Source organism: Anguilla rostrata, chromosome 11 (assembly GCF_018555375.3).
Source record: "Anguilla rostrata isolate EN2019 chromosome 11, ASM1855537v3, whole genome shotgun sequence".
Taxonomy (NCBI): domain Eukaryota; kingdom Metazoa; phylum Chordata; class Actinopteri; order Anguilliformes; family Anguillidae; genus Anguilla; species Anguilla rostrata.
The window spans coordinates 33258003-33284677 of NC_057943.1; the positions used below are offsets into that span (position 1 = coordinate 33258003).

The 26675-nt window shown below is 43.2% G+C and overlaps 1 long non-coding RNA gene across 2 annotated transcripts; it reads left to right on the forward strand.

The window, feature by feature from the left end:
• The first annotated feature begins 6154 nt into the window (after positions 1-6154).
• LOC135234643 (uncharacterized) lies at positions 6155-24574 on the forward strand. 2 transcript variants are annotated; one of them, XR_010324154.1, is made up of 2 exons: positions 6155-6473; positions 22833-24574. It is a non-coding gene; the product is annotated as an uncharacterized LOC135234643 (long non-coding RNA). The 2 variants fall into 2 exon arrangements; XR_010324155.1 differs by having other exon boundaries at positions 22886-24574.
• Positions 24575-26675: the final 2101 nt, after the last annotated feature.

Here is a 26675-nt window from a genome sequence, read left to right on the forward strand (position 1 = left end):
CTTACTGACCCCAGACTCCTTGATATTAGATTAGATTAGACTAACTATTTTTTTTTTGAAAGTGTCTTGCTTTAATTGTTCTGAAGAGTACAATAAATGAATTCCTTTAAGCAATTAGATGTGGCCTTATACTTGAGAACAAAGATGTTTGAGCTGTGTAGCACTGTGTAACTGCGCCGGCGATGTGGTATAAATTACTTGGGTAGAATTTTCCAGGTTATGAGGCTGATATCTAGAAGATTGGTGTGCTGTAATTTTTTATTTATTTATTTATTTATTTATATTTTCTATATTATTGGGGGGTAGATGAATTTCCCATAATTAACTTTTATTTTTTTTGAATGAACTTCACCCTTGTCTTTCAAGGAATCTGGGATAATATCAAATTTCTGAAAAGATTAATGGAATCATATCATGCTCTGAATACTTACTGCGAGAAAATATGCTTTGGCACTTAGGGAGCTGGCATGTGGTCTCTGATGGGTAAAATGGTAATATCTTCACTGCTCATCAAATGGCTCCTTTCACATATCCTCTCAAGACCGCATATTTCATGAGGAATCACTTTAAAGATAGACAGGGAGTAAAATATGAATCTTGCCAAAATCAAGGTGATTGAAGCTTGAAACTCAAGAACACTGGAAATCAAGGAACACTGTGGTCTTATTCCAGTCCAGTTAATGCACACCCACATTTCCTTTTATGGACCCATTGCATCCTGGGCATTATAGTCCCGAATTTCATTCCAGTGTTCATTAAGAATACAGAGACCCACTGACCTACCAAGTCCTTGCTTTTCCTCCTATCCAACAGCTTAGTTTTCAATGGCTGATGGGTGGAGCCTGGGATATAGCCCTAGCCAGCTGTGGCAGTTACACACAATTCGCTTTATTTCACCAGGAGTAGGGCGGGGTCAATTTGGCTGGGGTTCCCTGGTTTTACTGCTGCATTAGCTCCTCCTGCAAAGGCCTGCTGCCGTCACAGCGATACGGCTCTCCTCCAATCAGCACTGCCTCTCCGGTCGGTCGCTAGTGCGGCCTGAAGGATGTGCAATGGCCGCTGAGCCAAACACTATGCTCCTCTTTTCTCCTCAGCCCCACCCAGCCCACCAAACACAATGCGTAAAACTGAATGACAGTTGAGTTCATTATTACATTAGTAACAAGGTAACACATCCTTCTTATTTCTACCTTTTTCACTGTAGTCCCCCCTGCCCCTTCTACAGATGAGCATTACACCCCCCTTGCCACACCTGTGCACTGAGCATATTAGGGTTGCACACCGCACACCACTCTGTACACCATTATGAAGCTGCTGCATTACTCACTTGCCTGGGACGGTCCTAACCTTGTTTACGTGGTTGCCATGTGCAACTTCTTTTTAAACCACAGCTGAGTAAGTCACCATACAGTCTGTCCAACTCACTGGTGGGTATATTCCCATGCGTGTGTGATGCATTTCATGTGATTGCATACTAAGTTTAAAGCCAATGAATGACTGCAGGTTTAAGATTTTTACTTTGTTTCTGGGTAATAGTCATCACAAAGCATGGGTTCAATGTTCCATTACCAGCTTCTCTTTTTTAGGTTCACCCTGTTTACACTGCAACCAAAGAGAGAATCCGCAATGATGAGATTTATTACAAAGGACAGGTTTTGCGGTATGATTTTTGTGTTGCTTTTCTTATGGGGAGTAAAACAATGTGGACTTGAACACACATATTGCATTTTTTGTGTTTTTTTTGTGGTTGTGTGGAATAAATAAGACCAAGTGCAGTCGAAAAATGAAAAATCTGAAAAAAATGTATATAATGACAATTATTCCATGGCTTAATGAGGCTTAATTACCATAGCTCACATTGTACAGTAGTAGCCAAGCTCGAGGACTAGGCTGTTGTGTAAATGCCTCCTTCATTGATTCTTCCTTATGCACTTCCATTTATCTCAGTTAAAATTTTGTGTGGGTTTGATTATCCTTATGTCAGCAATTATTATAAATTGTTTTTATAGATTCACTCCGATGTCCAGCTGAACAAGCTTCTTAAAGTGCAATTCTGATTGATTTCCATTGATCCGCTTAACCAGTTTTCACTTAGAGAAATACCAGTGCTTAATGGTGTCTAACATTACGATGTCACAGCATTTAAATGAAAAGGCATTCTATATATCATACCGATATTCAATTGAATTTTGTCCTCTACCCTTCTGGGTTGAGGAGGTTCTGGTTGGTAACAGGACGTTCTGATTCTGTCCCCGCCGTTGTTATAGCTATTGATATTTTGTCTTCAAACACATCTTTTCACGACTACATAGGCAGCAAATGTGAATATAAATCTCACTTATGGCAGAGAGAGATTTTCAATGTGAGGTTGAACAACTGCTACGGTTGGTATTTTTGTTAGCCCTATGTGATATCACTTGATTTTTTTATTATTCCTTTTCAATTCAACGTTTACTGAACCAGGTCAGTCGACTGAGAACTCTCAGTTACTCTTTCACCGTGACCACCAGGGGAATAGAAGTAGGTGGGGATGCAAGGGATTGTGTGGCCAGTCTGAAGCAGGAAGTGATTGGGTTGCCAGATGCAGAGCTCCATTGTTTGTGGGAACTTGAGCAGGACACAAAGGGTTAACCTCTCTACCCTATGTGCTATGAGATCACGACCAGTAACCTCTTACAGTACCGTATCCCCATCATGTAGACTGAACGTAGACTGCCCCCTGCTGGCCAACCAACATCTCTTCCAGCAGCGACTTACATCCCTTTTGCATTAATATATGTGAGATAAACTGAACATGATCCGAGTAGAGCAGCAGTATACTTATATGGCCTCTAGCAACCCAAGGTAAACAAAATGCTGTCATCAAGAATACAATGCATTATGGGAACCTGTGTCTTTTAGATATATTCCAACATGGTGGGCTATGAGGAGCAGATTTTATATCTGATGCTGGGTGTTTTGTTTTTTCCTTTCAAAATGGACCACAGGTTTGCCAGCACATATGCAGCATTGATGGATGTAGGCTCTGTAGGTACCAAATGATAACCAGATAAAAAATGTCAAATTATGTCTCGTGTTCGTGTTTATCAATATTGGCATTGTGTATTTTTAAGGCACATAAATGTCGCCTATTTTTGCTTAAATAAATGGTCAGTTCAGTTCAAGATTAATTGAGGATGAATATTTCCATTGTTTAAGAAAATGACAGATTTTAATAATTGAGTAGGGGTCTGTTTTTCCTTGTCTTTGCCAAACCGTTCAGTTTTATGCGTTTGTCTGTTGACTGGGTTTGCCTGCGTTCGTCTGTTCACTGGTTTGCTGCCATGCCCTCGCGGCAAAATTCTGAAGCGACCGTTGTTGATGCGAGCGGCAGAGCTCCCAGCTCCCAGCTCCATTCTCACGGTCCCGCCGGCGCCAGGAAGGGAAGGAGGCCGTTTTTTTTGGACGCGGTCTGTTTGTCCTCTCGGGGCGTGTCCCTGGCGAGCCCGTGACGGACGGACAGACAGCAGGACGGGCGGGAGGGGGGGGGGGGGTGACAGACAGACAGATTGGGAGGCAGATCAGTGACTGGTTCGGGGGTGGGAGGGGGCTTTTCCTAGAATAACACTCCTGGGTTTTTACTCTTCTCCTCTGTCCCACAGATGCAGGAAAAACAGTAAAGCACGACTCACCGAACCATATTACTTTCCCCATTGCTCAGGGGTCCAGGGTTTGTGCTCCTAACACCAGGCTCTGTGTCTTTGTGCATTGTTCACTGATACAAGCTTTTCTCAATGCCGGCCCTGCCATAAATATCAGTTCTGTGAAGCTCATGCCATTACAGATTTGTTTTGACTGCATTGATTCAATTCAGCGATAATTTTTGACATAGTAGTTTTGGGCTGTCTAGCTTAACTGTATTAAGTGTCAATGGGCTCTTTGCCAGTGCAGTTTGTTCATAATAATAATTTTTGACAGCGCTCCCCCCTGCCACATTGAACAATGTAGTCATTTTTGTGACCAGCAGTTTGACTATTTGGCCTCTTTGTAGCCGTGCAAGTTATCTCATGTTGCCTTGGAAACTCATATATCAAAGTGTTGTTAGACCTCTTTTATAGCTCACTCACACTGCTAATTCGCATTCAACTTTCTATGACTCACCTGTGTAGCTGCCCAATCATGCTCTCCATGCTCATCATGTCCTTCAGTGCAGACTAGATAAGCTGCTGCTTCCATTTGCACCACAGTTCGCAATTCGGTCTTGCAGGAAGAAGGTGCAGCTCACCAGTCACACTAGCAGGTGCCCAGTTAACCAGCAGGGGTCACTGTTGTCTTCACCTACTGAAACCATTCCATCCCTGGGTGATGCCAGCGTAATATGTCTGTGCTCAGAGAAAACTGTGTCTTGCCCTGCAGGGCTGCTGGTGAAAGCCGGATTCCATACCAAACCATGGGGTCCATTCCATGCAGTGGATCAGGACTACTGCTAGGATGAGCCACCCATGAGCTCATTTGAGCTCAGCGTGAAAAGAGCTCAGGTTTATAAATGGCTCAGGGATGACCGCCCCCTGGTGGAAGGCTGTAAGTAATGACCTTCTGTCCTGCTGGTGGCTGAGTGAGTCACTTGAGAAGTTTCCATCTGGAAGAAGCTGAGAAACTGCAGAGCTAACAGTGAGTTTCATTTGAAAATGTTGTTTGAAATGGCAGGATGCAACATGAAATGATCTGTGGGTGTGGGGCTTCAGGATGTGTTTATTGGGAGGCTGATGGGGAGGCGGTGGAGGGGGGCGAAGGGTTGGATGGGGGGGGTATTCACCGGATTGCACTGATTCAACCATTTGTGGGACTGTTTTTAGCATTGTGAAATGTGTTGTAAACAGAGCGGGAAATCTAAGAATCTGGATTCAGTATGAAGCAGAGAAAAGAGTTCATCTGGAGTTCACTTTTACAACCACCCCCCTCCCATCCACCAGGTGACCTGAAATATTTAATGTAAAACTTTAAGAGTAGCAGGTTTTCTTTGTGTGTGTGTGCAGGCACCTGGGTCCCTATATTGTGGTAGTTTGGTAGTACATTACATTACAGACATTTAGCAGACGCTCTTATCCAGAGCGACGTACACAATTTTTTATTTTTTACATGGCATTCCATTGCATCCGTATATATATATATATATATACACACATACTGAAGCAATGCAGGTTAAGTACCATGCTCAAGGGTACAAAGGCAATGTGCGACTCGGGAATTGAACCTGCGACCTTTCAGTTACAAGGCCAGTTCCTTACCCATTGCACTACACCTCCATCCCGTTCACACATTACATATTAAAAGATGTGAAATATGACATGGGGGGAAGGAAAGACAAAGAGATGGGAAAGAGGGTGTAAAGAAAGTGTACAAGTGATGTCTTCCTTTCAAAAATTTGAAATGCTCAACTGATGACCCCCCCGCCGGCACTGGCACAGCGCATCCCGTGTTTCTCGCGCTGTTGGTGTCCGAATCGCTCATTCGTTCTGCTCCATCTCAGCACGTCTGTCATTACTCTTCGCCATCCGGCCCAAGGGTCTGTTGCCGGGAGACAGCCCCAGGTAAGTTCAACCCCAGGTTTTCGGCTTTGTGCAGTCACAGGAAGCACAAGAAGGGAGGGAGTTCATTAAGTTCTAATGATGGGGATCCACGCTGTCCCGTCTCAATCAAGCTGCTGGTGTGAGCGCACCTCAGCCAGCTGACTGCGTCGCTGAGTTTGGAGCTGGCGACGTGTTTGCTGAGGTGCTGTGCTTACTGAGTTTTGCTGAGGGGCTGTTGTAAGGATGTAGTTGGTCGAGTTGCCAAGGGTGGTAGGGAAGCACACAGGACAACAAAATCCAGTGCAAGAAGTGCCAGGTTTATTTACAGTGACCAGAAGTGTAAGTATAAACAACAAAAGACTAGTAGACAAATAAATAAATAAATAAATAAACAAAAACCCCAATAAATTTACAGGCTAACAGCCACAATGTCTTAACTAGACCGTACAATAATGAATGTTCGCTTCAACATCTCATAAGTATCATGGTACCTCTACTTTAACCAGTCCCCCGCCTGCAGTCCTAAAACCGACTCTCTTAAATACGGAGTACAATTTGAATTTCCCGCCATTGGACTATACCAAATAACTGACAGGGTAGCTGCATTAAGGTTGGGATATTCTGTTTAGGAATTAGTCCAAACATCACCACGCAATACAGAATATAAGTTTAATAATGAATTTATTAAACTTACGTTTAAACTTATTATAAAGTAAATCATTTTTCACCATTCTGAGGTGCACTTTAAAAATAACCCGTGAAATTTGAAATTTAAACATTGGTATTTCCCAGATATAGGCGAAATAACGTTCGCATCTGATGGCGGCAGAGCAAACATGGATTCAAACTGAAAACGGTGGAAAGAGAAAATGCCAAACAGAAAGAACAAATCAGCTGAACAATGGATGGTGGACTTAACAAACGGTGAGTAAGTAAATGAATGACTACCTGTGTTTTTACTGATAAAGTGAACAGTTGAAATGGAAACAATATGAAGTCCTTTGGTGACTAAAAGAGTGGAAAAATAGTGAGTGTAAATTGGAAGTGGCGTGATGAGGCTGGGGTGAGGCCACATCACAGCTGTGCTTACTGTGTTTTGCTGAGGTGCTGTGCTGACTGTTGTACTGACATGCTGTGCTGTGTTTTGCTGAAGTGCTGCGCTGACTGTTTTGCTGAGTTGCTGTGCTGTGTTTTGCTGAAGTGCTGCGCTGACTGTGTTTTGCTGAGTTGCTGTGCTGTGTTTTGCTGAGTTGCTGTGCTGTGTTTTGCTGAGGTGCTGTGCTGTGTTTTGCTGAGGTGCTGTGCTGTGTTTTGCTGAGTTGCTGTGCTGTGTTTTGCTGAAGTGCTGCACTGACTGTGTTTTGAGGTGCTGTGCTGTTAGAAGCAGTGGGAAATGCCCCCATTACCAATGAGAGCAGTTTTATAACATTTAACTTGCACATAAAAATGTGAAAAAAAAAAAATGTATTAATGATTCAACTAATTAACTAATCATGGTCACCAGTCATGACTTTAAGTAGAATCAGGTGCCTTAGTGCTGGGCTAAAACCTGCACCCACCCCGGCCCTTTTCCGATAAGATTAGACACCCCTTCTTTACATGGATGCATCAACCTCTACCGTGCTATTCAAGTACTGAGTAACCAAAAAAGCCAGCTGACTCAATGGATCTCCAGCACCATGAGTGAGGACCACTGGCTCAAACACGTGCTTTTCACTGGATTTAAACTTCCATCCATGTTCACTTTCCTTCCTGACTCTCCCCGTATTAGATCAACTCATTGTTTTTATTTTTATTTTTTATAAATGTCTCAATTAGAATTACCATTGATGTGACTTGAGTGCTAGTGACCCTGGAGGTACTATTGAAATACAAGTTTAAATCCCTGCAGGCCATATGGTGGAGTCAAAGTGGTGGCCCTAGCAATGGAGTAACAGGTGAACTCAGCAAGGTTTTAATAGAAGTATGGAAACCTGGTCACTGTAATTTTATAAAAATGTAAAGATCCAAGAAATAGTGTCCGCTGTTAAAAGTGTGTGCAGCTTAGAGCATAGAAATAAGCATTTTTAGTGACAGGTATGTGAATTTAGCAACATGGTGAAAAACAATACAGAATACATCTTATCCAGAGATGGGAACTGGAAGAGGGAGGAAGGGGGGGGGGGGGGGGGGCTGCGTATCTGTAAAATAACATTTTTACTGAGACGTATACTTGCTGTACTTTCGCTATAAATATTGACTGTGTTTTTCTGTTTGGAAAAGCACGGCTCGGTACAATTTTAATAAAACATAAACGCAGGGGAGCCCTCGTGTATACATCAGATATAAAGCAGTCTTCACCGCTGGTGACCTGTAACATTTAAAAGCTCTGAACAATACAGCTGGAAGAAGTTATTATATACCTCTGCATCTCTGACATCAAATCTCCTGTGCTTTCACTGGCTACAGGAACACCACTGAAAGACCTACGACCAGTAAATTCCACACAGTTCTTCTTCTTCTTCTGCCACTTCCTGATATTAAATATGTGCACTAAAATGAGCAGTGAATTAAGTGTATTAATGCAAACGGGATTATCTTCGCTGTGCCTCAGCACTAAGTCTTAGTGTGTGGTCAGTATTTAACAACAATCAAGATATTGAAATAAAGAAAAATTTAATAAAATGTTGTTAGTGTAATCAGAAATTATGTCGCTCGGCCACAAGACGATTTTTTTTCCGCCTCTGAACGTGGCAGCCCTTGCTTCGTTAGTGCTTGTGTTAATATATTAACCCCCCCCCCCCCGCGGCGTTATGTCTGTGCTCGTCATCTTGTCTTTATTTTTCCTCTCTCCCTTTTTCATGTCGTTTTTCTTCGTTCCGCGGTCGTGTGGTTTTAGCGCCCCGCTGCCGCTGGTTTTGCGTGCGCGGCGGCGGCGCGCCGCGCGATTACGAGCGTTCTCAGCTCGCCCCCCCCCCCCCAGCGTGGGGGAGTTTCACACCTCTCCCCCCGCTCCGCCCGCGGATCGCTTCTTCCTCTTTTCCGTCTTCTGTTATTCCTGTTTCTCTTCTTCCCACTTGGGAAAAGGGATTCTGCCAACTTGTGTGTGTGTGTGAATGTGAGTTTGAGTGTGTATGTGTTCTTATGTGTGTATGTGTGTGTGTGTGTGTGTGTGTGTTTTTGCTGGGGGGATGAAGGCCGATTTAGTTATCCAGGTGTGTGTGTGTGTCTGTCTATATGTGTGCACATGTATGCAGGTGGGGGGGGGGTGTGAGGTGAAGTGGCAAAGAGATAATTGGAAATAGGTGTTGGAAGAAGGAGCCTTTGTTACTACAGTCAAGTCACTACAGGTATGTGGACATGGAGGTCCATGTATTAGTTTCTGTTTTTGGAGGGGGGGGGGGGGGGGATTAGAATTTACATTTATGTTTAAAATTGCACCAGACGATTTACATTTCACAAACTCCTCCAGAGCTTGGCTGTTTCTGCTGGTCACCCTGGCAACGCTCTATGGGGGAGGGGAGGGGGGAGGCAGAGAGGAGTGAAAGAAGATGGAGCGGGAGTATGAGAGAAAGGGAGAGAGGTAGTACGTGAGAGAAGGAGAGAGTGGGAGAGGGAAAGAGAGGAAAAGACAGAGAGGGAGAAAGAAACAGAGAGAAGAACAGAGAGAGGAGAGAGTGGGAAGGAGTGAGGAGGAGTGGAGGAAGATGGTGGTGATGCTGTAGACATACCTGTGAGTGTTACTTACCATCTAAACATTTTAACAGTAATGCCAAATTTAGGAAATATATCAAATAAAAAATGACTTATGAAGTTTGGCAATATATTGACAACATTTTTGATTTGATATATTATTACATACATACATACATCACTGCCACTTTATTGCAATAATTTACACTGCTGTGAAATATGACGCCATTACATTTTCCAAAAAGCCCAGATATTTACAGTATATTGCACAATAATCTATTTGCATAAATTCAGCCAAAAATATCAGTATATATTTTACTGTTCGGGGGAGGTGATATAAACACCCAGAACACGATTCGTTTGATACTCTGCCTGACAAATGGCACTTTTAAGATTATGAACAGATTACTCCCCGTTATGAAGATGGGAAAATACCACACCCTGTTAAACACAGAACGCGTATGTACATTGTTAGTACCATTCCAAAACCAGCTGAGTGTTGGTAGTCTGTCATGTCAGTTAAGAAGTTCAGAATATCAACGTGATATTTCTTAACCTTCAAACTTTATCTTGAAAGAAAATGTGTATGTTTACTTTGTCTTCAGTTTCCATAGTTCATTGCAAGTCTTTTTTTGTTCCAGTGATGTGGGTGAAATGTCTAATGGGAACTGAATGAAAAGCTGGGTTTATGGACCTTGACCATCATTTTTTTATAAAAGTAGTAGCCTAGTTTTGTGCATCACGAAAATAAACTTTCGATTCGATTGCTTCCGCATTTTGAAGCAGCGACTCACAGATTCCACTATGACCAGGGACCTTTTACTTCGAAATACGATACGAAACGAACCACCTGAGCACAACTTTCTCGCAATTTGTGACTCATCGCAGGGCGACGAAGAAGCAACGAAGCGGAAAGTCTACATAAATGTCGGATCTGGGAGTCATGGCAGTTAAGCGCACTTCACGGAGTTTACACGCCCCCCGGAGGGCCGATGTTCAGTCGAGCTGCGTCGTGCCCGTCCTCGCCTTCGAGCGACTTTTCCCACCCTCCCTGTCGCAACACATACGACGTAATTCCCGTCGCCGTAGGAGGACCACAAACGTCGAGACGGTGACAGCTTGTCGCTGTTTTTTTCCGCAGACTGGCTGAGGGAGGAGGCGATTCGTGACACGAGAAGACTCTCGAGCTGATTCATTACTTACGGCATTAGCAGCGCTTATCAGACTATTACACACTTTACATGCTTTTAATTTATCCTTTATACGCGATACTACGCTATTGGTAGACTGCTCAGGGAGACGGCAGTGCTTACTGGGACACCGCGACCTTGGTAAGCTCGCTTCTTACCCGCGCTACACTCTACCACTGTTCGAGGGGAAACGCACGGCCGGCCCCCTCTCCGCATTCATCACCGCGTTTGAGGAGACCTGGACGCCGGCGGAGGGTGAAACCTCAAGGTAGCGGCCCGACTTTAAAAAAAAAAAAAAAAAAATTTTTTCTGGGTCTTCAAACGAACTGGAAGGCGCTGAATTAAACAGGAGAGGGTGCCCGGGCGTACGTGAGCGGCCCTTCCGCTGCTTTCCGGGGGCTTGGCTGACCCGCGCCTCGCTAGCTGAATTCACAGCGGCTTTGAGAAGCGAGATGTGAATCCGTGAAAGGGAGATAAAGGGAGGGAGAGAGAGAAAGAGAGAGAGAGAGAGGGAGCAGGAATATTAGCATTTCTGAAAGAGCCCAAGTACTGCAACAGGTGACACCTGTCTATTTTACTCTGTTTCCACCATCCTTTTCTCCCTCGCTCTCTCTCTCTCTCTCTCTCTCTGTCCCATAACCTGCCCATTCCCTCTCTGACTTTCGTTGCTCATTCTTCCTCCTCGTCCTGAACGAGACGGAGTATAGCACAGGAGAACTTGTAACCAAGGTCCGGTTCGTCCCGTAGACACTGCTTACCTGCCTAGTACTAACCAATTGCTTCAGTATATCCGCAATGGATCAATGTGCTATTAAATTTAATCCTCTAACCTGCTAATGCCTGAAACCACTGGGACGTCTCCCGTCAGTTTGGGAGAGGAGCCGCAGAGCTGCCGCTGCACTGGGGCGAAGCCCGTCCCCCAGCCTGGGGGTCTACAGCAGGAGCCCCTAACACCTGACCCTGGAGAGCCAAAGGGTTCACTTTATACTCTGCGACCAGGCCAGACCCTAAGAAACCAGGAGAGGTGATTAACTGTAATCAGCTGTGGTAATCCATCAGTAGTGGTGAAATTCGGGGACAGGGTTATGGACCCCAGCAGACCCCCTTGTCTAGGGCCTGCCCTTGAGGGGACAGGCAGAAGTGGGACAGAGGGACAGTTTTTTGTGGAAGATCAGACAGTCCTGCCCAGCCCCTGATATTATTGGCCCTGTCCCGTTCGGGACGAGGGGGTGGGAGAAGGGGGGGGGTCCCCATATGCCATGACTGTCTAGGTCCCTCTTGCCCCTCCCACTACTCCCCCTCCCCCACCCATGCGTCCTCATGCTTCTGTTTCTGGGGGTGGTTCCAAGGGCTACTGGTGTTCAGCAGACGGGAGCAGGGACAGCGGTAGTGCGGGGGGGGGAGGCGGAGCCCAGCTGGGGCTCTGACACGGGACACGCTTTTTATTCGCGCGGTTTTCATCGCGTACTCGTGTGCCAGCTCGCCCGGCAGGCACGCGGCCGCAGACGCGGAGATAATAGCGGTGCCCGCGCGCGGACGCGGGCTCCATAAAAAAAGCGCCTTGGTCCCCCGTAACGGCCTTCATTACACAGGCGCGCGGGTCCGGCCGGACGCTTTCGGCCGGGCGCTTTTGGCCGGACGCCTCCGCTTCAGGAGGCGGAGACAGATGGGTGCTAATGTCGGCTTTTTAGACGAATCGCGGCTTGTCGCGGCTTCCCGCTGCGTAAAATGGCTTCTTGAGAGCCTCGCCGCACGTGCGCATGCCGCTGGGGGAGATGTCCGTCGGCGACCGAGCGAAAACAGACCAAACGAAACCGCGCTTTCGAAAGTAAACGAAACGAAAAACGGTCCCGTTTCAAAGGGGTTCAAATCCTTTTTTTATTCTGTTTGTCTTTGGAAAGACAGGCGGTTGGAAAGCGGCTCCCGCTCAGAGACGAGGTCCCTGATTAATTTGGCCGCGTCTCGCCGGTGCTTTGTGGCCTTGAACCGGCGCTGTCGTTGTGATTTGTTTATTTTTTTCTTTCTTCCCCGAGCTCATTCATCAATTAATATATGATGTTTGTTAATCTGTTTCCAGGGGCAACGCGTTTGCCGGTTGGCTCTTTTGAAAAAGCACCGCGCGGTCTGGCACGGGCGTGCGGCGTGTCTGCAGTGGCAAGCTGTTCCATGGCGGCATCTGCCTTGTTTTTTTTCCCCCCCCTTTTTTTCTCCATAATTTCGAATTCCCAATTGTGTACTTACTGGCTCTCGTCGCTGCGGTCTTCGCTATCGATTTGAGAGAGCGCACGTAGGCTCACGCGAAGCACCTCGCGCTTCGTTTTACGATTCGGTGGACGACGTTTGGCGTGCGGGTCAACAGGTGGACCCTGCTGCCTGATCAAAAGGGCGAACCGGGAAGCCGGGGTCGGCAGAGCCATCGGGCTTTTTATTCGATTGGGTCACCGGGTTGGACACAGGTGCGCATCATCAACAATCAGCTCCTCTTCCAGCCGCACCAGCAGCATCCACACGTGCATGCAGGCAGGCTCCACAAAACCAGGGAGAGTAACAGCTGACCTTCCAGGTTATGGTTTCCGAGGTCTGCTCCTATCTCGAGGTGTAAAGTCTCCTGCTGGGGCGGTTGCGGCCTTTGCTTGAGTTAGGTATCTGGTATCTGAGGTATCTGTTCTTCTGGATTGCCAGGCTGGAGCCACCACACACAGGCGCTTATAAAATGAGCACAGCACGGTCAAAGCCACTGACCAACTGAGCGGTCAACCCATCATCATCCATTTCTTTTAAAAGCTGTGCGTGTTTGAAAACTCTGTCATGACTGATGTTCTATTAAGAGTTCCCTGGTAGTCTTATTTAAGTGTCTCTTTCCCTACCTTTTTTAGATTTTTGTTTATTCGTGTATGTTTTGGTTTATTCATGTATGCATATCGTAGGACCGTGCTCAAAGTATTAATGCAGAAATATATCGAAAGTCACCACTCGACGATCCACATACACAGTGACTGGTATATTAATACCTCTGTACTGATTTGTTTGATCTGTTTTTATTCACAGCCTCAAACAATTTCATTTCATTCCTTGCTTTAATTTGAGTGTATCTACATTCACATCAAGTGAACCATATAGGAACTGTAGACCTTTTTTATATGAAGTCTCCCATTTTATATGTATATTCAGACTCGATCCTGAAAGCTGACAAACTTCTACTTAATGGCCCAGCTGAGGGAATCAACATGGCTGCCTTATATGAGTTTCATGTCCACATGAGTTATAGCTACACTGTTTGCTGTGCTGACAGTAACTTTAATTCTTCACAGCTAAGAACATAATAAAGATGTTTATTTCAGAGAATTTTATGGACACCATTCTCTTGTCGTCTTCCACTTTGTTACTCCATTATATCATTTGAATTGGGCTCCACCACTTTCTGAAAGGAAATTTTCCAAAAGGCACTGAAACTGTTTTAAAACTTTGTTGTATTGTTTTATGGTTATAACAATAGTTAGAAAGACAATTGAGATAAAAACAACAATAATAGATCATCGTCTCTGCAATACTACTACTAATAATAATAATAATAGCACCACCATCATAACAGTGTTGTACTGGAGCTATAGTATCACAGTAATATTGATTTTATAGTTGCTGTTGTAATTACATACACCCAAAAGCCTGCAGATGGGTGGAATCTTCCTTGTGAACTCTGCAATGGAACTGGTTTCCTGTGTGAATGACACTGTGTTTTAGCCAATCCCAAGCCTGTATTAAATCTATTGCCAGGCCCAAGAAACAGAAAAAAAAGTAAGGAGTGAGCCTCCTAATTAATTGTAATTTTCAAAGGATCTGATTACAGATTTGCTTAATGAGCTTAATGGACCACACTCGATGAATTCATTTGAACCCCTCACTTTGCCGTGAATTAAACTATTAACTCGAACTTGACTGGCAGCCCCTAATCTGGGCAAATCGGTGTAATCCACTGTCTGCGCAGCGGGTTAACACAAACGTGTGTGTTTGTCAATGTGTCTGCGTGTGTCCGTGTGTGCAACGTGTTTGTGTGCGCGTGTGTGTGCGTCAGTGTGCTTGTGTGTGCACGCATGCAGGTGTGTGTGTGTGTGTGCATCTTTGTGTGTGTGTCAGTGTGTGACTGTGTGCGATTATCCATGGCTGTGTGTAGGAGTACATTGCGAATCTTCCCGTCTGATCTTCTCTCTTCTGTCACCTTGGGGGAGGCTGTCTTTGTCTCTACATACAAACCCCCCCCCCCCACCCCGCCACCCCCAGCCTCTCCTTACCCCAGCCTGTAGGAGCAGCCATTGTTTCTCCAAATCCATTCGGATTGGTTGGTCCAGGGCCCGTGGGTCTTCCTAAGCACGGTGAATGGGATGATGAGAGAACCTTCTCCCTCGACAAGGACGGACGGCTGAGGTTTCAAACGCCCTCGCCTGCTTTTCCTCTCTTTCATCCTTCTTTTCTCTGTACCCTTCCTTCAGCGGTCCGTCCTTTCCTTTTCACCGTTCACTTCTTTCCATTGTCATTAAATGGCACAGGCAGTCTACGTTCTTTGATTAAGTGAAACCCAGGGAAGCTTTTTGCTGGATGGATTCATTAAACACAGTGTTAGAAAAAACAAACGCACACCAAAAGCTTGCGCAAGGAGGTGGGTCACAGGAACATATAGGGAATGGGAAAAGAAAATGCTCGCACACTCGCTTGATGCTCCAAAAAACAAATGACAGCATTTATTTAGCCATGAGAATGGCTAATGTTTCGACCATGTTCGCTCTTCATCAGGACACTGCTTGATATTCAGACGGGTCATTTTAAAACTTTCGCCCTCAGTCTCCCATAGGTGTGTGAGGTGCACTCCTCCCATGTAATCTTCAAGGGAGGTGCATGAGCCATACATCATAATGTTGTACAATGAATAGCAATAGTGCATATAACAAATATGTCCATGACGGAATGAATATGAACAGATATGGAACAACAAATCTCCTTTGAAAGAACGTAAGTAAATATATAAACCCATGCTATCATAAGTATTACTTTGGAAAACATGCCCAAACACAATAGTTTCAGTTCTTCATTAAGTCCACTCGAAGTTAGAGTAACTAAAAAATGTATCCAAAAACATTCTCTCTGGAGAAGCATGTTGTCTACATTCCCCCCTACGTGGAATGTAAAGTTTTTCTGTGCCCCAACACCTAAGGCTAGAAACTGGGTAGTTGTGTGTGTGTGTCTCTGATTTGTGAAGACTCTAGCTCTGCATAGCAATATGTCACTTTGTTCCAGAGAGAAGGGGAGAAGAAGCTATAAGTTAGGAGCAATACAGTCTTTGACTGTGAGTCTATAAGCCAAGTATTCACCAAGTTTCTCCCCCTTATTTATTTTTTTTAGAAAACTTCAGGACAGCATTTAAAATTCTAAACAGTTATATAAGATTTATTGGAGCTCACTGATTCAATCTTAGGGGAAAGTGCAATTCAACCGACAAGATCGACCTGCATTCCAACCACAGTTTGGTTTGCAGCTGAAAAGTACGGCTGCTGAGTTCAGCTCTTTCCTTTATTACACACGGGCATTTCTGTACGCTCGCATTCCCAGGCTTCTCACTCTGTCAGAGCAAGCGCTCTCCATTTAAACTCCAACTGCCATCGAAGCCCCCCTGTTCAAAAAAGACCTGCTTGCACCTTAAACCCATGTCCTTGTCCAGTCCTTCGCACAGGTAAATATAAATAAAATAAAATTAAATAAGACAGTAATAGTGACGAATCCATAAATGAGGACTGGAACTGATTAAACATGGCCGCCGCTCCTCCTGCGTGCTGCGAGACGTCTGGCCAGCGGTGTAAGTGCCCTTCCCGTAAACGGCGTCGTTAGGAAGACCTTAATGAGATCTGGAGATCATCCGGGCTGATTTGCATGTAATCGGAGGCGATGGCGGGCGGCTCCCTCTGCCAGCCCCCGTCAGAGCAGCGGGCCTAATGAGCGCCCCGGCGACATGTTTACCCAAAATGTGCCGCCCTCGCCACGGTAACCACCCCCCCAAGCTTTTAACTCACTGTGTCTAATTGACTATTTCTCTAGTTGCTTACACCCCTTTTTTGAATGTGTTTTTCTCTGTAATATAATGAACAGTTAATGAAGTGCTGCTTACTGTTCTTAAATCAAATCAGTCAAGGTCTTGCATGTCTGTTTGCGAGAGAGATGCACACACTGTAGTGCTGTGGGTCTGTCTGTTGACCCAATGTGTGTGTGTGTGTGTGTGTGTGTGTGTGTGAGACATAAAAGTGTGTCGGTTTCACAGTATGCTTGGGTTTTCTGTGAATTGCACACACTTTCTTGCACGCATTACACTTCACACGGGAAAGCCTAGATTCCCTCTGCAATATCTCGTTTTCTAACTAAATGAGCATGTGACTTTGGAACAACTTAATAGCGTTTCCTTATTTTTCTCCGTTGTTGTGGTAAGGTACAGTAAAATGCAATGTGAACACTGATCGGCGATATAAAGCTGGGATGCGCTGGCATTTCCATGGACAGGTCTGGCCTGTTGGCATGACTGTCCATGCAATCATTTTTGTGCTCAGATCCGATGCACACATTTTGACAAAAAAAAGCACTTGAAAAGGATTCAGTTTACATAGATGGTTTGAGGAAACCAATTCTCTTGACCTATTTGAGTTAAATGTGTATTAAAGTATTCACTGATCTTAAATCAATAATCACTGATTGTAAATGATTATGATGATTATAATACATTTTTTCTGATTACTCAAGTAATTTAGTGAGATTCACATTTAGGCATTAAAGCGTAGGTTCGACAGTAGTACAGAAGTACCCAACAGATCAGGCTACGCAACACTGCATCCATTTTTTTTTTTACACACACGCATTCCAAGCATCGATCTACCAAACAAGTCTCAGCCCATTGATTTTTTCTTCTTCTCCTTTCTCTTATGGGGAATAAAGGTAGCACACATGAATGAGCCCCTTCTTAAAGAGGCAATTAACACAGAAGGAGAAATCTAAAAGGGAACAGCTATTTTACAGGTGGCTTGTGGGGAAAGGAGCTGGGTGTGCTGCTTGACTGACAGGTTTTTATCACTGTTCTACGCCATGAACAGGGTTCTGTAAGATATGTAACAGAATGCATTTAAAACTGTGACCTTGACAGCTGCAATGACCAGAAATAGAACACAAAATGTATTCAGCACCTCAAATGATATGACAAATGTGACAGTGTGAACAGGGGGAAAGAAGTTAAAGAAGATAGACAGGTGAAAGGATGTAATTGATGTAAAATGCACAGGGTTGGTGTCAGGTCAGTCTTCCCTATTGTTTGTTAAGGTGAGTGTTGGGGAGGGCGTGAGGTGTGGGGTGTGCAAAAAGTTGGGGGTGGCTGCTGGCAGTCCCTCCCAGCTTGGGACAGGGATGAATTTTTGGGATTAATGAAGCTGCAGGGATGGGGCGAAAAGGAATCCCTCTTTAGGAGACCAGTCAGCTCAGTGCAATCAGACAGTCGGTCTTCTTGATGCCCTCGTGGGAGAAATCTCTTTTTGAAAACAAGGCCTTCAATTTTATGTGACCTGAAGGGACCTGCGGGGTCTGCTGAGGAAAAGAGAATTGCTGTGATATTTTAAAATAAGATGCACAAATTTACTCGCACAAACACACAAAATGTGCATACATGCGCAAATGCACTCGTATGCAGATGTATGTGCATGCATGCATAAATGCAGTCACACTCACATGCATGTGTATGGATCCACATATGCACTAGCACACTCACGCCTGTGCATGCAAGCACAAATGCACTCACTCACATGCATGTGCATGTATGCATAAATGCACTCACACTCACACTCATGTGCATGGATGCACATATGCACCAGCACACTCACACCTGTGCATGCAAGTATAAATGCACTCACTCACATGCATGTGCATGCGTGCACATACTGTATGCACCAGTACACTCATGCCTGTGCATGCATATGCACTCACACACATACACACACAGGGTAAGACCATCTCCATTTTTTATATTATTAGTAGATTTTGTTCTTATTACTGGCCTTAGTGGTAATCATTCAGCTTGTGGGTTGTCTGTAGTTATTTATATATTTATTGTTAGACTGTATTAATTGTCTTATGTGTCATTTTTGTTTCATCGTTATTTGCTTTGTCAATATTGTTATATGCAGTCATGCCAAGAATGCATTTTTGAATTTTTGAGAGAAAAACTGAGAGAGAGAAGAGAAGAGAGCTGACACAGTTGACCTTGTTACAGAACAAAGCAGGCCATTGACAGCAGTAACTGCCTAAAATGAAAGATCAAATTGTATAAGGACCAAAACATTAGCACAAGTCTTTTGATGATGAAAAAAGTGTCTTTTGAAAGTTTGCCGAAGGAGACCGCTTTCACGTCCAATTTAGGAGAGGCTAAAGAAGGCAGGTCCCGCCGTCTGACTCAAAATGCAAAGAAATGACAGAAATCGCTTCATAAAAATTCAGACTGCGGCAGCCATTTCAGCTGTTATCAGATGCTTGGGAAAAAAAACTGCCAGGAGAAGGTGCAATTCATCAGACTGGACAATTTGTGAATAATTGGCACATCCTGAGGGGCCGTGGTTCGACATATTGAAGATTCCGCATCACAATATTTCCTCCAATCTCACAAGTGGAAGCACAACGCCAAGATCGCTGCGAGAATACAACACTTAATGTCTGAAAATGATGCGGTTCCCCTTTTCCCTTCTTCTCCCTGTCTTTGGCTTTTTGATGAATCATTCACACATTTTTGCTCTGGGATTTTAGTCCACAGAGTTTCACATTAAGTGAAATGACATCATGTGTCATATCATCTAAGATACCACACTATGTAATATCACCCTTCAAAAAACATTGCTAGTGGCTTCTAAATATTTTATTACATCTTAATGAATTTGTTATAAATGCTTGGAAAGTGTTTTTACACTTGAAAAGCAAGTATATAAACAATAACTTTGTAAGACCTAAAGTGACTTAGGCCTACATGTTCTCTGTTTCATATTGACGGACCAACAGTAATTCTAAGCGCTTTGTGGCCCTGATGCGGACATATTTATTTAAATTAGCAGTGCTGCTGATCAGCTGATGTTTTTAATATGTTTATTTATCAGATATAAATAACTAAAAGAGAGAGTATAACATCCCATATGAATCATTATGTCGCTCCCTGTACATATGTCACCCGGCTGTGTGTGTATATATATATAGGCTACACTGCTAGATGCAAACCACTGGTTTGCCTCAAGAACAGGATGACAAGGTCACAGTTAGCTAAGGAGCACCTAAAAGAGCCTACAGACTTCTGGGAAAAAAAGGTCTTATGGATAAATGAGACCAAGATTGAATTTTAACAGAGTGATGGCAAGAGCAAAGTATGGAGGCTAAAAGAACTGCCCAAGATCCAAAGCACTCCCCCTCCTATCTGTGAAACATAGTGGTGGGGGGTGTTATAGTTTGGGTATGTACGGCTGCCACAGATACTGGCTCAATTGTCTTCACTGATGATGCAACTGCTGAAAGCAGCAGCAGAATTAATACTGAAGTGTACTGAAGCATCTTGTCTGCTCGAGTTCAAACAAACGCATCCAAATTAATTATATTCACCATAGAGATCTTCTTTGGCTTACCAGGCTCTTTGTGGTTCCTGAGTTCACCAGAGCTCTCATTCTTCTTAATGATGTCCAAAACAGTCCGTATGGGTTAGCCAAAGGTTTGTCCTGTCCTGGACCGTTTTTGATAAAGCTAGAGCAAAATCAGACTTAGGAGGTTTTTCATGATGAGTTTGATCATTTTGTGCTTTTAGCCATAAAGGCACAGAATATCATTGGTTATGATGCCCTTGATTGGAAGAAGCATTTCCATTGAAGAAGAAGCAATTACAATTAAGAAAGACCAGAGTGTAAACCCCACTGGAAGGGTTAAACCAATTAAAACACTCAATACGTGAGTATGTGGCTAGCTTCTCTATGGTTTATTTTCCATCTGTTTCTCTGTCTTTTCCCTCCTCTCTATTAGTTTATGGAGGTTCTATGGACCGGATCCTTATATGTACGAGGTTAGGGACAAAATAAAACAGGCAATAATGCTGGAGTTTCTTAATAAACAATTTTGATTATTATTTTCAGAAGACAAATAGTTATAACAGCAATGAAGCGGCGTTGGGAGTGTGGTGGGAAGGCCAATATGCTCTTAGCTGTTGTGGTAGTGAGGATTAAATAAAACATCTTTATTTTCTCAACCCAGCTGTTTTAACAGATAAATACCCTTGTGCAATGTTCAGCATTCTGAATACTGAACACAAAAGTGTCATTGTGTGCTAAACCCACTCACTTAACCTACATAGGAATTATATCGTGATTTAATTAATTATTACTGGGAATAAAAATCATCAATTAAATCACTGAATTTCTTATATCAAAAAGGGTCTTTGTTGGTTTGTCACTCATGCAATGTTAAAGAGAGAGAAACATTACAACAGCCTTTTAGTATAATATACAATTTATTATAAATAAGAAAATTTAAATGCAGGAATTATAATAATTGAAGTCGACCAGAAGTAATAAAAATACATGCAATCTAACATCTATGAACTACTGTACCATAATAACAGATTGTTAATTAACTGAAACAGGAATAATAATAAGGATAATTTAAGGATGATGCCAGATAGGGAAATAATCTTCGCATATTTAAATTAGTAATGAACAGTTATTCTAGGTTAATGAAAGTTGAAATACTGAAAACAACTGTTCAAAATAGATGTGAATTTAGTTTAACACGCATCCTTACAGCCATATTACTTGGCAATAGTGACAATAGCAGTGCCATCATTTTTCAAAGGTGCATTTTAACTGCCAGGAATCTTTAGCATTCCCATTGTGGTCAATTGGAGGCTGTTGTTACTTCGCAGTGGAAAAAATTGCACTGTTGCTCTATGATATTTAGAAGGAAAGCAAATAATTTATTTTACGGTAAGAGCAATTTGGGTCAGAGTATACTACCATGTGTCTGATTTGTGCTGTAGGGGAGTTTGACAAAAAAAAATCCCTAACAGAGGGAGATGTTTTGGTGACATTTTGATCTGGTTTTCTGCATTCCAAGGTGCCAATTTATTACTCTACCGTGGGGAGAGAAGCAAAACGGTGGAACACAGAATAAGAGAACAGAAAGGAAACAGGGAATACAAATATAACTACATATGAGGTATGCTTTCTTATACCAACATAGGCATGCTTTAAATAAAATCATCAACCGCCCGACATTCCCTCTCTCTGACATTTCACTTCAGCGACAAGCTAGGCTTGCAAAGGCCATCCACGGAAACATGGCAGTTGCTAAGCACTCGCACCCAAATTGTTCTCTCCTGGAGGCCATTTGATGCTACTGGTGGCATACCAATTTCATCTCTTTCTCTAGGGTGTTGTGCGAGTGGTGCTGTGCGGGCGCGTGTGTGTGTGTGTGTGTGTGCGTGTATGTCCTTGCGCAGGTGTGTTACAGCTGGGGCCTCATGTTGTGTTTCACACCAGGTCCTTAGGTGTGTCTGGTGTCACTCAGTTAGTTAGCTGCAGACCAGTTACAGGGCCGTTAGGGCCAAAGCTTTTAGCACCCCCGCGGCACATGACCTCCACCTGAACAAGGGGCCGCGGGAGTTCCTGCATGTCGTGTTCCCGTGGACTGGTCTGAAGCAGAGCGTCGGAGGGGCGGGGTGAGGGTGCGAGCTCATCGGGCGGTTGAGGGATTTCAGTCTGCTTCAGCTTACTTACTGGGGCGACATAGCTCAGGAGGTAAGACCGATTGTCTGGCAGTCGGAGGGTTGCTGGTTCAAACCCCGCCCTGGGCGTGTCGAAGTGTCCTTGAGCAAGACACCTAACCCCTAACCCCTAACTGCTCTGGCGAATGAGAGGCATCAATTGTAAAGCGCTTTGGATAAAAGCGCTATATAAATGCAGTCCATTTACTTAGCAAGCCTAGGTAAACTCTGGAACTTCGCCCACCGCGCAGATACATTTCTTCTCATTGGCATTACATGGCGCCAGAGCTGGTCATTTGTTTGCCATTGGTGAAACTCTTCCTTTCTCAATGCATCTACCTACATGTCATGCGAATGCCCGAGGTCAATCGTTTCTGATTGGTTCACAACGTTAACCGGCCTATCTCTTTTTGACTTGTTAACATTGTAAAGCCCTTTGTTTTGTACGCATAAATTCAGGCCGAATCCCTGGTTTTATAATGCAGAATTTGAGGGTATAAAAACAGAGTATGGTGCTGGATTTCTCTCACAGGAGCTCTTTCTATGATTGCTTTAATTAAAGCATGATCGTTCCCAGATATCTTCCAAAAAATTCTCTATGTCTCTCTCTCTCTTTCTCAGATCACCGTGATTACAATAGACTTTGTCACCCACCACTCCTTATCATTCCACAGGGACAGGTTCACACAGACGTGGGTCAGAGGAAGACACTTTAAGTACAACTCAGCAGGTGGATGTGCAGGTGCCAGGTCAACCTGCGGCAGTTTGCTGGTGCATATTGAGGCACTGTCAGTGCAGTTGGCTAGAAGCCTCCCATGCAGAGGTTTTGGAGGTCGATCCAAGTGTGCATCGCCCCGGAAGGGCTACTGGGCACAGTTGGCATTTGCTGAATTAGGATTTGATCCCAGAACTACTTGGGGGTAACCTCAGGGCCCATCCACAGAGTGGATCAGTACCTGAAAATGATGGGCTACCCAAGCAGTCCTACTTTTCAAACACAGCATATATTTTTTCTACATCTCGTGAAAATAGAGAAACATGAGAGCATACATTGTGTAAAAATGAGAGCATACAGCGATTGTGTAAATCACTGTTTATCATGGGAGTCTGGCAATTAACATTTTCAACACAAGATCACAGCTGTGAATACTAAAAACCAGGGAGAGAGGAAAATAACTACCTGGTGATACAAAAGGTTTTTTTAAACGCAGTATGGAGCGAAGTGACAAATAGTCCATTTCTTACATCATGCTCTTTTTTCTTCGCCGTTTCAATCAAGATATTCTACAAAAGATGGACGCCTGACCCGCGCACATCAGGCACGCATTCTGCACTGATGAAAAGGTTTCTGGCTGGATTTAAGGTCACCAGGCAGACAGGGGTTTAAGAGGGAGGTGAGCAATGGCTCTTTTGTTATTTCGCTCAAGGGGAAGTGCTTTCAAAGTCCAGCAGTAACAAAAAAGCACAAGTTTCACATGAAAAAAAAAAAGTAAAAAACTTGGACTAAAATGCTTTTTTCTTTATCATTTCATCTTCAGCCTTTATCAGGAAAAAAAACTTCAAGGCTATGTGGATATGCTTTTTGTTCTTTTGTGAACTATCTATTTGAATACAATTTTTTACACTTAGAACAGAAATACTTATATGGACACCTAGAACAGGGCAAGAACACTGCAAAAAAGAAATAATAATAACAATAAAAAAACCAATAATAATAATAATAATAGTAATGATGATATAAAAATCTGATTCATCAAGATTCTTGTTCATGTGTTGAAAAGCCGATGGCTCCATTTGCCAGATTTGGGCCTAGGCTATCTACGGAGTCTATTGTCTTCTCTCACTGCCACGCCAGAGAAAAATGTGTTTAAATGATTCTCCAGCTTGGCACAGAACAAAACATTACCCCCTGGAAAAAAAAGAGTTAGAGGGAGAGACAGAAATAATCATTGGCTTTGGCCTTTGTCAAAATGTCAACATTTTGTTTGAACTCAAATGAGCTCTCTATTGTTGGTTTTTTTTTCGGTCACTCTTTTTGCAAATGTACATAAATCGTTGTTTTCTGAGACTGAAAAGAAAAATCAATGGTCCCAATTTTCACTGAGGTTGTTTTGGGCAGATGCATTCTTATTTTTAATTAGAAAGAAAAAAAGACAAAGCAGGTTCAGAATTATGACAGCAGGGGGTTTGCTGAAAGGGCTATTGATTTGCTAAATGCCCCTCACCTCAGATTCTTTGTTCTCTAAATTGGTTTGTTACCTCTGTACAAGTAAAGCATGTGATTTTGAGGTAGCACAAAAAACTTGGTGCATCTCTGCCAAAAGGTGGCACTATAAGAACCAAATAAATTGAAATGCCTATAACTCTTCAACTCTTCATTTGACCAATCAGGCTGAAATTTCATAGCCTACATCTGTGGGAAAGACCCCATCAATGGTCCCAATTACCAAAAGACATCTTTCAGAAAAACACGGCTGCCATCAGTGAATAAGATATCTGCAGCCATTTGACAGACTTAGCAGTAGTCGATCATCACGAAGCTCGGTGAGTATACTGACCTCTTGACTTGGTACTACCCAACATGCAACGTCCTCACAGTTAGGCCACACTGCCACCCTAAGGGTGTGCAAACCCAGTCCAAACCCCCCCCCCCCATTCTACAATGCCACTATTTCCCTGCCTCTTACATCCTGCAGTTAAAGCTTGAATAGATGGTGCTCAATTAACTGAGGAAGGAATTAAACGTGAATAAGTGCCAGCATTGGCATTGAGAGCTGCCTGAGGTCGTTCCATACAAGGAAATGAAAACCAAACACTTGGCGGAGTGAAGCGTGCGTTTATAAATCGCCCTCTGAAAGGTCACTTATTTGACGATTCATTGCTGTGTTCCAGCCATTTCCTGCATGGGATAAAGCAATACGTATTAAAAAATATCTTTCAATATATATTGACTTATGGGGTTTCAGCTGTTAATGCCTGGAATTGAATCAATTGCATGTATCTGCTGCAGCTTAATTTCCTCTCAATTTAAATCAAATGCCTTATCTGCCAAAATAAATATTTTAGACTCTTTTATATTTGGTCATAATATGATATTATCTCAAAGTACATAAAATATATGCCATTTGCTCTTGCTCATTGCCAACAGTGCAGTAAGGGTGGGGAGAAGGGACATTTGCTCTCATCAGAAATTGAGATTTTTTTTCTGTACAGTTTGTCCATCTTTCTGACATCTGTGATAAAATTCTGCGAAAGCGCAGTTCACAAGGCCGCACAATTCTACCTTCATTTAAAATATTTAATCTAAGAAAAAATGTCATCAATCATTATAAAGCAGGACAAAAGGTGATTTTGCAGTACATCTCCCTGGGGATGGAGGAATTTTGATAGATTTATTTTTTGCTATTTCTGCGATTTTTAGTGCCTTCCATGACTTTTTGGCAGTTTGGGATCGAGACTGTCAAGCCTACTCAGTGTGATCAGTTGCCAATAGACGGGGCCTATTGCATTTTCACCATATTGCCAAATGCTGGGAGAATCGATACGTGACAGTGTAGATTCTAGAATGTGCCAGGGTCAAGATTCCCGTCCTTGGCCGTTTACATATTGCACTAACACACGAGCATCACAGTCATTGAATGGCAAAGATCTATTAAGCTAGTAGATTGATTCACTGATTCCTGTTTGATATTTTCGGTTAACGGTAGGCTACCACTAGCTATGTTTATACTAGTATTGTTTTGTAGCCCAGGAATATAAACTGCTTCTTTAGATTTTAACAAAAGAGATGCTTGAATGAAAATTGCTTGAATGAAGTTCTGGCTCCTAAAGCCCGAAAATGCCGATATTTGTTACTCTGTTAAATTCTGTATGCCTCTGGCAACTCGTGCCAATACCGAAAGAAAGCAATTTTACAACATAAAGAAAGACATATTTCCACCATGTCCAGTGGCAAGCCTATTTAAAGAAATTAAACACTATTGGTGTTAAATTTAGCCACGTTCACATTCTGTGAGCGTACAGTAATTTTATTTTGAAAAATTATTGACATGAATCTTGATGTGCTTCATGTCAAAAGGATTTAAAAAAAACTGAACAACACCGGCATTGCTTGTGTCGAAAGTGTTGCAAGGGTAACAAGGGTAAGTTTTATTTTCTAGAGCCACATACAGTATATCCAGAGTGCAAACAAAAACATAAACAAGTCAGGGACTCTTTGTGGTAAGAAGAAATTTTACGGCAGCGTTATATATGCATTTGTGCAAAGTTCACATAGTATAAATCTATGTTTTGCATAGTGATGATTGTGTGTATGAAGTTAAAATGCAATAGAGAATTATTTAGTTTCAAGCCCCTCCCTCCTTGTTAAAAAAAAAAAACAGTCAAAGCAACAAATATTTAAACAGCGATGTCACAATTTAGCTTTTCCGTCGGCAGCACCCCCTGCTCAAAACATCTCCCTGT